The sequence below is a fragment of the Suncus etruscus genome, chromosome 3 (assembly GCF_024139225.1).
Source record: "Suncus etruscus isolate mSunEtr1 chromosome 3, mSunEtr1.pri.cur, whole genome shotgun sequence".
In the NCBI taxonomy this organism is placed as follows: Eukaryota; Metazoa; Chordata; class Mammalia; order Eulipotyphla; family Soricidae; genus Suncus; species Suncus etruscus.
This window is the reverse complement of record NC_064850.1, coordinates 134,292,321-134,305,887: the sequence shown is the minus strand read 5'-3', so window position 1 is coordinate 134,305,887 and position 13,567 is coordinate 134,292,321. Positions and strand designations below refer to the sequence as shown.

The 13,567-nt window shown below is 38.0% G+C and overlaps 1 non-coding gene across 1 annotated transcript; it reads right to left on the bottom strand.

The window, feature by feature from the left end:
* Positions 1–567: 567 nt before the first annotated feature.
* Positions 568–697, bottom strand: LOC126005040 (small nucleolar RNA SNORA22). Its single transcript, XR_007494224.1, has one exon. It is a non-coding gene; the product is annotated as a small nucleolar RNA SNORA22 (small nucleolar RNA).
* Between the last annotated feature and the right edge of the window lie 12,870 nt (positions 698–13,567).

The following is a 13,567-nucleotide window of genomic DNA, read 5'->3' as shown; positions in this document are numbered from 1 at the left end:
GTAGATGGAGTGGAACTTTGCTGAAAATAAATTTTAAGGTTTAGAATTAACACAAAACATTTTTAAAACAATTTTAATTTGAAGTTTAAAACATTAAGTAAAATGGTTAATGAGCACTGTAGAAGGAGTATTCACTCTGAAGTATGAAATCATTTGCTGTAAATGAATAGGTTTTATTTAAATTGGTTTTGCAGTAGAACAGTAAGACAGCTGCAATAAAGTGTTAAAATTTTTATGATTAAACACAATAGCATGAACTATGATTATTAAAGGTATAAAAACTGATTTTAAAAATACAAACAACTGTTTTTACTATGAAGACTTTATGTGAATAATTTGTAAAAAATATTATATACCAAATTAACTAAATGTTTAGATTATTATAAAATATAGTTAAAGACATCTGATACATTTACACACTTAGAACTTAAGACTAAAATTATATTTAATACTAGTTAATTTGCTTATAAAGTTTAGTTACTTTTATATATTACTTATAAAATTATATATAATATATTTTTTCATTTATATTATTTTTTCACTGCGACACAAATATACAGATTTGTATAATGTGCTGATATTTTGAATGCACTTAAAATAATAGTTTTTTCAATGCAGAAATAAAGAACAACCATTGCTGTAGCACAAAGTTAAAACTAAGGGTACTATAAAGCATACTTAGGTGTTTACTGTGCATTAAATTAACTATATTGTTTAAAAAGGCTAACCACATTATTTTTCACATAATTTTGTAAATACTTTAAAAATTAAAATAAAACTTTTAATAGAAATATAAGATTTAAATTTAACACTTTTGTGTTCGTTTGGATTTTAAAACACAAAGAAGTTTTTCTTTTACCAACATTTTGTTATCTGTAAAGTGACAGAATTATGACCTTGCTCTAAAATTTTCTGAGAGGCATGAAAAAAAAAAAAAGTTTATTGCTCTTATCTTCCTGTTGCTTTTTAATGTTTTAATAATTACTTTACACCACTTAATGCACTAAACCTAATAACACATATTTGACGAAGTGTAGGGCTGACAAGGTGAAGCAGAGTCTTTTACTGATAATTCGGGGAGGGGCTAGCACAGTTAACAGCAGGAAGGCTAGAGGCAAATTATTTACAGTTAGCAGGGTGTAATGATATATAGGAAAAAAAAGCAATCTTTTAAGATTAATTACTAATTTATTGGAATTAGAGGGAATGGCAACTGAAGAGGGGAATTTGGGTTGCAAAAGCACTATGGGGATCATGGTTTTATTAATTGATTTGAGAATATGCAAGAGATGCTACTTTTCAGATTTCTTTTGAATAACAAAGATTGGGTATTTCAAGGTGAATTGGAAGGCTTAAGGTGGGAGTGGCAGGGCCTGAGCTGGCTGTTTTCCAAGGCTGGCAGGAAAGAGGCTGAAGGAGGCTGAGGATTGGTTTGAGCAAAGTAAAGGGTACATTAGGCTCAGAAGTTTTAACAGCAAAGTGTAGATATCGCAAGGTTTTATGGCTTAGCAGATGATACTTTGTAATTATCCTGCTTACTGTGCCCTTAGAATTTTTTGTAGGCACTGCAGCAGTTTCTGTTTTATGGCACTTAGCCTGACTTTTATTAGTTTGTTCCTTTGAATTCTCAAGATGGGGGGCCTGGCCGTGGAATTCAGTGGGCAGAGGACAGACAACTATAGATTTAGGAGGGGGGGGGAAACGCCTGAAGGGCAGAAACCTGTGAATCAAGAGAAGCAGCCTGTTTTTGAAGGCTTAAGATTTGTTTAAGATTTTTAATTTGGCCAAGTAGTTTCATTTCTATAGCTTTAAGAGGGGGAGCGGTGAGAGGAGGGAATCTGCCATGGTTAGGGACTGAGCGTTCTCCGCGGTGGAGGCTGCTGAGCAGGCGGGGGAAGACTTTCTCCATTAGGGAGAAAGACAGGAAAGGTAGCGCTGGTTTTTGAGCCAAGAGCATTATCAAGTTTGTTAGAGAGGTGAGAGACCATGGATGTAATTGTGGTGAGTTGGGAACTCAAGTCAGAAAAAGGGGGGGGGGGGGAAGAAAGCAGCAACAGTTTGTTGCCGCGTGTGGGGGAGCTGCTGGAATGCTGGCTCTAGGGAGCGACTTCCAGGCATAGAGGGCAGCAAGAGCCATGTTGGCAAGCTGGGACCTGGAAAGTGTGTGCTGTACCTTTAAGGTATGAAAAGAGGCGAGGCCAGCTATAAGAGCTTAGAGATCAGGATTCCTGCCTATCTGCAAGGGCTTTGCAGCGGAAAAAAAAGTTAACTTCCCAAGAGACAAAGAGTTCAGCTTTTAGATTCTAAGCAGGAGAGCGTATAAAGGGGCTTGGGGGCCATAGGAGGTTACGGCTTGAAATGGCTCTTTGAGGCTTTTCCAATTAAAGGCTTTGTATTGTTGCAATTGCTGGCTAAGGAGGGGAGGGTGGTGAGGGGAGTAAAGGTTTTGGTGGAACAGGGACGGAGCTGAGGCTAGGGAAGTGAAGGGCTGTTTAGGATTTTGCACAGAGGGTGCAGTGGCCTCTTCTGTAGGGGTCTGGGTGCATAGAGCAGAAGCATGGACAGAAGTAAGGGAGGGATATAAATGAGAAGCATTAGAGAGATCTTTAAGAGCATTAGTTACTTTGGAGACAAAGGTAGAAGAATCAGTGGTGGAGGGAGGACAAGGGGAAGTATTCTCAGAGGGAGAAGGGAGATGAGAGACAGAATTAGAACGAGAGGGAGTCCTGGAACACTCACGGGAGACTTGTTGTATATGAGATTCAACGGCATGGATGATGTCTTTGGCGGTTCCGGCATTTTTAGTTACAATGATATCTCTTAACAGGCTCCAATATTGGAACATAATTTTTTCCTTCTGTGAATCATCATTATTTACAAAATAATCACTCATTTCATGTCCTACTTTGTCCCAAGTGGACGCAACAATTTCTGGACAGGTAATAATAAACCAATGACATACATTATGAATAAACATAAGAAAATTACAAATATTCTTTTTTGGTAACCTCTACATGTCTGGCTTTCAACTCAGACTGAATATCAATAATGAATTTAAGTTCAGTACTCAATGAAAACACCCATGGAAGTGAAGCCAACGGGCGAAGCCCCAAGAGCCAATCAGGGGCGGTGATCAGAACGACTGAAAAAACTGCAGTTTAAATATTTGATTAAGGCTAACTCGTTTCAACGCCTACCCGGATGGGGTATATCCTGCGATTTACGAAACAGCTCCGGACTCGCCGACCCGTAGTCGTTCGGAGTGTGGCGGTGGTCTTCGAGCCCAGCGTTGGGCGCCAAAATGCGGGGTCCTGAAGCCCCCCAGGGGGGCCCGGCCAGCAGGAATTAGCTGGGAAGACTTCTCAGACAACCGCACTCCTATTTTGCTAGGTAGAAGAACAACCACACCTGTAAAAATCTGAGAGAGGTTAATAATAAAGACCCAAGGCAATGTCTCACTGCTCAAGGGCAACTTTATTTGGCTACAGCTCCTTCTTATATAGAGAAGGAGAAGGGGGCAGTACAAGGGTGATGTCAATCACACTTTTGGCATGAAAATTACTTCATTATTCCAAATAAGGCAAGTGGGCAATACTTCTTGCAGTATCCATGGAAACATCTTGTGACCTTCTAGCTGCATTCCTAATTGCTTGACTATCAGGAGGTGGTGCAAGATGTGCTTGCCTCAGTGATCTTGAACAGACAATGTAGCATATACACAATAATGAATGTCTTGTAAACTCAGGGATATGGTTAAGGGAGTAAGGCCTCTTTTCTGGGAATGGTACTGGGCTGTGTTGCTCTCCTCCGGGCTAAAAGATTAATTATACTTTGCAGCTGCATTTTCCTTTCTCTTTGGCCCAAGAACTTACAGCAAGACTGCATGTAGCCTTTAGGTGAAAGGCTGGATTATGGCAGAAAGAATAGCAAAATGGCCTCAAACAAGTCAGTCCCCAACAAGTCCATCCTCTCATTTTTCTTCTCAATATATATGGTACCCATACAGTTTTTAAAATGGAGACCAATGAAAAAAAATTACCAGTGAATGTCCCAACATACACCAGTGCTGCATCGGCCCGCCCTCCTCCCCATGCATCCCCCCTTAGTGTAGGGAGAGAAAGGGGGAAAGCCTGAGGACTACTATAGAGTCCACCTGATTTGGCACCCAGGGAAGGCCTGGAGTCCGGGGGAGAAATAGGGGAACAGCTGGGGGCCTGCCACGCCTCCCAGCACCCCCCAAGCTAGGGAGAAGGTCTGTGGCATGGGGTGTCCCCTAACCCCATACTTGGGAAGAGCTGGCCTCCCGGATCGGAGAGAACCAAAAGCCAGCTATCTGTCCCACTCCTCCCCATGCTCCTCCACCCTAGAGTAGGGAGGGGGGAAGCCTGAGGTCTACAAAAGAATACACCTGGAGCCCACTTCAGACCACCTGAGCTGGCACCCAGGGAAGGCCTGGAGTCCAGGGGAGAAATAGGGAATGGCTGGGGGCCTGCCACGCCTCCCAGCACCCCCAAGCTAGGGAGAAGGCCTGTGGCATGGGGTGTCCCCTAACCCCATACCTGGGAAGAGCTGGCCTCCCGAATCGGAGAGCTTCTCTTTTCTTTTTTTTAATAACTTTGTTTTCACTTATCTGGAAACAAATGTATTAATATAAACTATGTAAATTATTTATTATATTTTCTTTAAATAAATTAAAAATTTAAAAGGATCATTTCTAATGCTTGTTTATTTATACTAATGATACCAGTGATAGTAGCCAGTCATTGAGATCTTACTGATTAAACTAATTAGTGTGCACTCTATTTCATAAAAAATTTACTCGTAGCCTTTCACCCCATCTCAGGAAATATACCTTTTTTAATAGAAGAAAAATAGAAAGCACCCCAATTGTGTCTGAGGCTACTTTACCACTTCCCATGGTCATTCTAGTAACCTCTGTAGGGGGTGGTGTCACCTACTTTGGAAAACATTGTAAGCTAATGGTAAAACAATGTAAAACACATTTTACTTTTACAGTAATGCCATTTTAGAAATCAATTCAATGGGGGTGTAGTTCAAAGTGACACATCTAACTGATAAGGATGCTGAGGTATAGATGTGAACTTGGACCCGGACCTTAACAAAATACTCTTACATAGATCAGTGGAAATTTATACACATCTCTGAGCACTGGATTTGTATGTAGTAACTACTTGTTACAAATTGTTATAGAAGTGGGTTTATTTAGCATAGGACATCACTGACATATACAAAACTCTTCCATACCACTGGAGATTGTTTCCCAGGCTAGAAAAAACTGTGTGTATGGACCCCCTAAGCATAGGGTTAAAGAGTAAAAAATGAAGCTGGTAGCAGTAGATGATATAGGCTTGCTCTCTGTGAGTAGGACAGGAAAGATAAACCATGGAATAAGGTAGTATAATAGTTTATCTGGCCTTGAACCTTCTGGGAAGGAATTACTGAAACCCTTAACATTTCCTGGGTGATAGAAGTATCTGTATTATGTATGAGCCAACTGTATTACTCCAGAGTTCATACTAATGAGGGAGTTCACAGTGAGCTTCTAAATAGTTTTAGAATGGATGGAAATTCCCCAGAAATACTAATAATGTGATAAAAGTTGGGATGCTGAACCAGCATGACTTCTGAGTTACAAGGGATAGATCTCTGAACTAGAGATTGAGTTTAATCTCAGGACCAGTGATTTCAACAATAATCCCTTTGATTGAAATCCCAATTAAAAATTCTGGACACGAGTTTCAGTGGTGCTTCTTCATTGATAAACATATCAATATGGTACAAGGGTGAGAGGTCCTAACTCCCTGGGGAGAAAACACAGAGATGTCTTAGGACTTTCAGCCCACAAATGAAAGTCTCTATTTTGCTGACTGATCCAAATTGGTCTTCTTTATAATAAAATAAACCATAATCATAAACACAGTGCTTTGTGAGACATTCTTTGCACATGATTAAAGCAGAGAAAGTCATGGAAATATGCCCTCTGCTGCTTTATAGCTAGGTAGTCAGAAGTGCAGGTATCCTAGGGAACCTATAAACTGGTAGGTGATATTCGAAGTGAAGTCAGACTTACAGGACTGAAACTGAGTCTTTGTCTTATGGGATTCTGTGCTAAATCTGGATGGTCAGTGCCAGAATTGAATCTCAACACACCATGGTATATTTGTGTTTTAGCTGAAGGTTGGTAGGGAAAGTTCCCTCTCTCTGTTCTACAGCTTGGATGAACCATGCCAGGCAGACCTGAGAGAGAGGCCATAGCCTCAGGGCAGTGAATAGTGTGGGTAGCTCACTCCCACTAACTTCCCAGGCTACTATTATGTAGTTTAGATTATTTCAATTCTTTCTACTTTTGGAGATTGAGTCAGCACAACAGAGTTTTTGAAACAGCAATCGGAACGTGGGAGTAGGGTGGGGCAATAAGGGAAAGTGAGTGTTTCAGAACTTTGGAGGTCACTTTTAATTCTGGAGAATCATAGTCTGTCCAGATATTAAAAAATTGGCTCTTTAAAATAATCTTAACTACAATAGACATAAAACATAGTTATTACTATTACTAATTACTAAAAGTATTACTATTAAAATACAGGAATACAGGATTATGTGAATAGAGCCTTCTTTCTAGCCTTCCTTCTGCCTCTTTCTGGGTTCTAGTGCTATTAATGAAAATCCCCTTTTTCCCATCAGCCCTCCTTTTTCCAAACTGGAGTAATTTCAGTTTATATCATAGAGTTTCTGGCAGATTGTATCTAGCACTTTGGATATGTTTTGTTAGGGTCTGATTTCACACAGAGAAAAAGATTGGTAAGTAAACTACATTTAAAATAAAGGGGGCTCCTTTCTAACTTTTCCTCAGCCTCCTTCTGGGTTCCAGTGCTATCACTGATCATCTGCTCTATGGGGCTAGCCAAATTTGTGCCTGGGATAGAATAGAAAACCTCACGTCTTAATTCGTTCCACCCAAAGCAAACAGGGCTGTCTTTTTGGGTCCTTTCTCAACCTTCTTCTGGGTTCTACTGCCATTGCCAATTGTATGTTCTCTGAGGACAGTCAGGTCTGTGTCTGGGCAGGAACAGTGAAACTCCCATCCTAATACCTTCCACCGTCTTTCTGGCATTCCTTCAGCCCCCTTCTGGGTTCCAGTGCCATTAATGAAAACCGCCTCCTTCTCCTCAGCTCTCCTTTTCCCAAACTTAAGTCATTTTCATTTATATCATAGAGTTTCTGGCAGATTGGATCTAGCACTTATTTCTCTTAGAAAATATATAGCTCAAAAGCCAGCTGAACAAATCAATAAACTAGTATGCAATATTTTTTATCATACTTAAACAACCTTGCTAGTTTAGAAAAATAACTTCTACAGAAGATATATCTTGAGTCATCTTTCATACAATTTATTTTAATTTTTTATAATCATTTTTATTTTGACCAAAGTGGATTAAAAATCATTCACAGTAAAATTTTAGGTATATAATGACATTGAATCAGGGTCATCCCACCACCAATGTTGTCCTCCCTCTCTCGACCATTCCCAGCATGCATCACATCCTCCTCCTTTGCTCCCCTGGCTGATAGTATAAGTGGTCCCCTCTGTGTCTAGCTTGTTGTAGATTGGGTATCGATCCTGTTGTCGTTGGCTTTGGATTTGGTACCTAAGTCTGATCATTTTTTATTTCTACTCAATGTTCATTCAACTGTTTTGTCTTGGTAACCTCCATTATTTCCCTCTCTGTGAGGTGGAACAAGATGGTTCATGTTATGTGGTTCTGTTTGAAGGAAAAAAGGAAAAAATTAAAATAAAAGGGGGGCAAAAAATAAGTAAGCAAAAAATGAGAGGAGTCCTTCTTGAGGCTATAAGTATCTGTTTAAGAGAAGAAAGGGAAAAAGGAAGAAAAACATAGCAACAATACTAAAAAAATAATCAAACTAGAAACTTGAAAGGCACCACAGCAATAAATACAATGAACAAACAATAATCCTGGTCCCGAAATAAAAACAAAACAGAGCTCAAAAACATAAATCAAAACAAAGAAAAACAAAACAAGAAAAAACAACAACAACAACAATAAAAAATTAATTTGTGTTTTTTTGCATAGGCACAGTAAATATTGGGGAGATTAGAAAGGGAATTCCCTTGACCTAAGAGATACAGGGTTTCTCCGCCCTTTAAGTATACTGTCATGTGCATAACTCCAGGTTTCGTACCTGTTCATTTACTCTTCCCTAGGTCCTTTATTGTTGTCTGGAAACTGTCCGCTCAGTCATGGATGATGAGATCAGGCCTCTGTAACTAGAGGTCTTGGTATTTACACAGGTCATAGTTTGGAGCCTAGGAGGGAGTTTTTCCTTACAGTTCTAGAAATTCTGTTTCATCAGTATTGTTTTAATCAGTCTTCTGTAGTTGGTGGTCTTGGTTTTTGCACGGATCCTAGGTCAAAGCCTTTCATTATGTTTCCAGAAGTTCTGCTTGATTGCAGTCATACAAACAATTTAATAGATCACTTTCTTTTTGGTGATGCTCATGGGTTACTCCTGGCTATGTGCTCAGAAATCGCTCCTGGCTTGAGGGACCATATGGGATGCTGGATCAGCCGAGTGAAAGGCAAAAGCCCTACAGCTGTGTTATCGGTCCGGCTCCAATAGATAACTTTCTTAAACATTCTGATACACCATCATTCCAAACCACTAAATGCAAAGATCAATTGTGAAACTAAGGAAGACACTTACAGTGGGGAATATGAGGAAAAATCCTGGCAAATTTCCAAGTCCACCCAAATTCCTGAACCTTATAGATGAGGACCTAAAATTAACACTTAATGGTCTAGCAATGGAAATCAAGGAGTCACTAGCTAGCAAAATTAAGAATTCTATAGATGAATGATTCAACCAACTTAAAGAACTCTCTTAGAAGATGAGAGAATCCATACAAATGGAACAGAATGAACTAAAAACATGTTAGCAAGCCATAATAGTAGAATTATACAGGTGGAGAATCACATAGATAAACTTGAAGACAAATTACAACCCAGCAGTGATAAACAAGTCAAAAAAGAAAGGAGAGACAAAACACTGGAAGAAAATGTAAGGTACTTAATGAATAAAGACATAAATAATCTCTGAACTATAGAAATACCAGAAGGGGAAGAAAATGATAAAGGGGAAGAAGAACAAGTAGTGAGGGAAATAGTAGAGGAGAACTTCCCCACCCTTGAGAAAGAGGCCTCACTACAAATTCAAGAGGCAGAAAGAGTGCCAAACAAAATAGACAGAATATACCAAGACTTCTAGTAATCCAAATGACAAAAAAGAGAGAGAGATGGACTCTTTAAAGCAGTAGGGATTAAAAAAACCCCTCAATATAAAGAAAAAAACATAAGAATCAAACCAGATCATCCATTTGAAACAGACAAAAAAAATAACATATTCAAAGTACTGAATTAGTTCACTACCCAGGAAGACTCTCTTTTACATGGGAGGGAGGATAAAAACATTCTCTAACCAAACAAAATAAACCATAAAAACAAAACAAAACAAAAAACAAAACTTGCAATATTTGTACTATCCAAACTACCTTAAATGGACTACTCAAAGAGCAATTACACAAATCAAATTCCCAATTGTAAATCAACCCTACACAATATAATGGCACAACAACTTTTTCTGTCAATAATTTCTTAAATGTCAGTGGTCTAAACTCTCTCATAAAAAGGCATAGAGTAGAGAGTTGGATCAGGAAACAAAATCCGGACATCTGCTGCCTGCAGAAAACACACTTAAAAGTTTAGGATAGTCACAGGCTTATAATAAAAGGATGGAAAAAATTGTACAAGCCCCTGGAAAACAAAAAATATCTGGGACAGCCATACTCATATCAGACCAAAATGCATTCAACCTCAAGAAAGTACTAAGAGCCAAAGATGGTCACTACTTATTAATCAGGGGAACAATAGACCAAGAAATAATAAGTCTGATCAATATCTATGCACTAAATGGAGACCCAGAAAAATATGAAAGGCTTTTGCTCACAAACTTAGAGAAACATATGAATAGAAATGTGATAGTAGTGGGAGATTGCAACACTACAATATTGCTACTCAACAAATCCACTAGGTGGAACACTTGCAAAGAGATAAGAGCCTTAAATGAGAAGCTAGAAGAATTAGGACTAATGTATGTATAGCAGGGGTTCTCAAACTTTTTAAACAGGGGGCCAGTTCACTGTCCTTCAGACTGTTGGAGGGCCAGATTATAGTAAAAACAAAAATTATGAACAAATTTCTATGCACACTGCATATATCTTATTTAGAAGTGAAGAAACAAAATGGGAATAAATACAATATGTGGCCCGCGGGCCATAGTTTGAGGACCATTGGTATATAGGATGTTTCATCCTCAAAAAGCAGAATAAACAATCTTCTCAAGCACACATAAAAATTTTTCCAGGATAGGCCACATTCTAGGACAGAATACTAACCTACATAAAGTAACAAAGGATTAAACCAATTGCTTTATCAGACTACAATGACATAGAGATCAAGACTGACTGTAAAAAGATGTGGAGAAAATCTAATATCTGGAGGCCAGACAACATGCTGCTCAACAACTGCTGGATTAACGAGGAAATTAAAGAAAAATAAAGATATTACTTGAAGCCAATGATAATAAAGAAACAAATGCTAAAATCTATGGGATACAGCTAAAGCAGTAACTAGGGAGAAACTCATAGCAATACAAGTTTTCAATAGGAAAGAAGAAAATGACAAAATCAACAACCTTAAGGAATACCTTAATCATCTGATAAACCAACATCAAGAGGAACCTAAACACAAACAGAAGAAAAGAAATAATAAAAACTAGAGCATAAATCAACAATATAGAAATGAAGAAAACAATACAAAGAATTAATGAGAACAGGAGCTGGTTTTTTGAAAAAGAAAAAAAAACAACCAAAAAAGTAAGATAAACAAACCATTGGCAAGACTCACAAGGAAAAAAAGGGAAATATATAACTAGGATCAGAAATGAAAGATTAACGATTACAACAGAACCCCCCAAAATCCAAGACATCATGAGAGTTTATTATGAACAAATGTACTTAGAGAACATAGAAGAAATGGAGAGATTTCTGGAAAAATATCATCTCCTGATACTTAATGAGGATGAAGTGGAAAATTTAAACAGGCCCATCACAAGTAAGGAAATTGAAACAGTAATTAGAAAATTCCCAAGAACAAATGTCCACATGGGTTTACTATCATTGATCCTTAGACTCTTCCAAAAAATTGAAAAGACGAGAACCCTCCCTAATAGCTTCTTGAAGCTAATATCATGCTCATTCCTAAATCTGAAAAAGATAGCACCAAGAAAGAAAACTACAGACCAATCTCACTAATGGACACGGATGCAAAAATCCTTAACAAAATCTCAGCAAACCGAATTAAACAACACATCAAAGAGTATACATCATGAGCAAATGCGTTGCATCCCAAAGATGCAAGAATGGTTCAATATACACAAATCAATTAACATCATATGCCACATCAATAGAAGGGAGGATAAAAAACACATGATCATATCAGTTGATGCAGCAAAAGCATTTGACAAAATCCAACACCCATTCATGATGAAAATACTTAGCAAAATAGGTATGAATGGTACTTTCCTCAAGAAAGTAATAGCTATCTATAAAAATCTCACAGCCAACATTATCCTAATTGGCAAAATAAGCAAACAAACAAACAAAAAAACAAAAAAACCTAAAAGCATTTCCACTAAAGTCTGGCATGAGGCAAGGATATCTACTATCTTCACTCTTATTCAACATAGTATTAGAAGTCCTAGCAATAGCAATCAGACAAGAGAAATAAATCAAAGAAATACAAATGGTTAAAGAAGTCAAACTATCTCTATTTGAAGACAGCATGATGATATACATTAGAAATTCTAAAGAGTCTTCAGAAAAGTTCCTAGAAACAATAAACTGATACAATAAATTGGCCAGCTACAAAGTCAACACATAAAAGACAATTGCATTTCTTTATTTGAATAATGAATCAAGGAAAAAGAGATAAAAGAATCCATCCAATTTAAAATAGCATCCAAAACTATCAAGTACCTGGGAATAAACCTAACAAGAGAGCTGAGATGAGAGACCTATATAAAGAAAACTTCAGGGGCCAGAGAGATAGCATGGAAGTAAGGCATTTGCCTTGCATGCAGAAGAACAGTGATTCAAATCCTGGCATTTCATATGGTCTCTTGAGCCTGCTGGGGATGATTTCTGAGTGTAGAACCAGGAGTAGCCCCTGAGCACTGCTGCTGTGACCCAAAAACCAAAAATAAAAGAAAGAAAAGAAAACTTCAAAACACTTCTGAAAGAAATTGAAGAACATTCTATGCTCACGGATTGGCAGAATCAATATGATCAAAATGATCATTTTACCTAGATTACATATATATGTAATTGAGCTGTCATAGGACTCAGCAATTCCCCTTTTGGATATCTTCCCAGAACAGAAAACATTCATCCAAAAGATAGTATAGAAATATAATATATTCATTGCAGCACTCAATACAATAGCTAAGACTTGGAATCAAACTGAATGTACAAGTACAGATGAGTGTATCATGAAGATATGGTACATATACAGAGTGGAATACTACAGAGCTGTAATGAATAATGCCATCTTGCAATGTGAAGCAACATGAATCGAACTTGAAACAATTATGTTAAATGAAGTAAGCCAGAAGAAGAAATACAGAATGATATCACTTATATGTGGTAGTTAGAATTACTGCATGAAGTAACACAATGGTCTAATTGTTAGTTGTCCTGAACACCATTAGCTCTAGAGTATAATGAGGAAAAGAGAAGCAACTGAGTGGTAGAGGTGAAACACAGAAACTTGTATTCTTGTCTATACCTCAAAGAGATCTTCAGCTTAGGAACCTGAATGTTTCCCCCACCCTAGCCAGCTGTCAACAAGTTCCCAAAGTGAAAAGATATATTCCCAGCCCACCTTGCCTCAGCCCAAGAAGAAGCTGCCACCTCTGCTGTTGCTGATTTGCTCTCAGAGGTCCCTTTTCCTCCATTTCTCTTTGCTGTCGTCTGTTGCTCACTACTAGATTTAAATTTGGTTTCTGAGAAAAAGGACATTTGCTGATATGTGACAGCTGGGAGTCATTTCTCAGACTCCACAAGACCATCTTGCAGGCTGAAGCTATGATCTGGATTTTATCCCCTGCCAGACTATTTCAAAAGACTTAAAGGGGACATGCATATCTCTTTCAAATATTTCTTTAGATGTGTTTCCTTAATAGGTACAACTCTTATTGTCTATCTTCTTATGTAGTGGCAGTTTTCCCCATTCCTTTTTTTGGATCTATTTAGTAGGAAATTCTATTTGATAAGTCCTCTAGTGTTCCAAGTTAATGTTAAAACCAGATTATCAGGATTATTTATCTTGTTATTTTACCCCCGTATGCACCAGTAGCACCATGTGGCATTGTACCTTTTGTATAGGCACATTAAAATGGGGGAAATCTATGTATG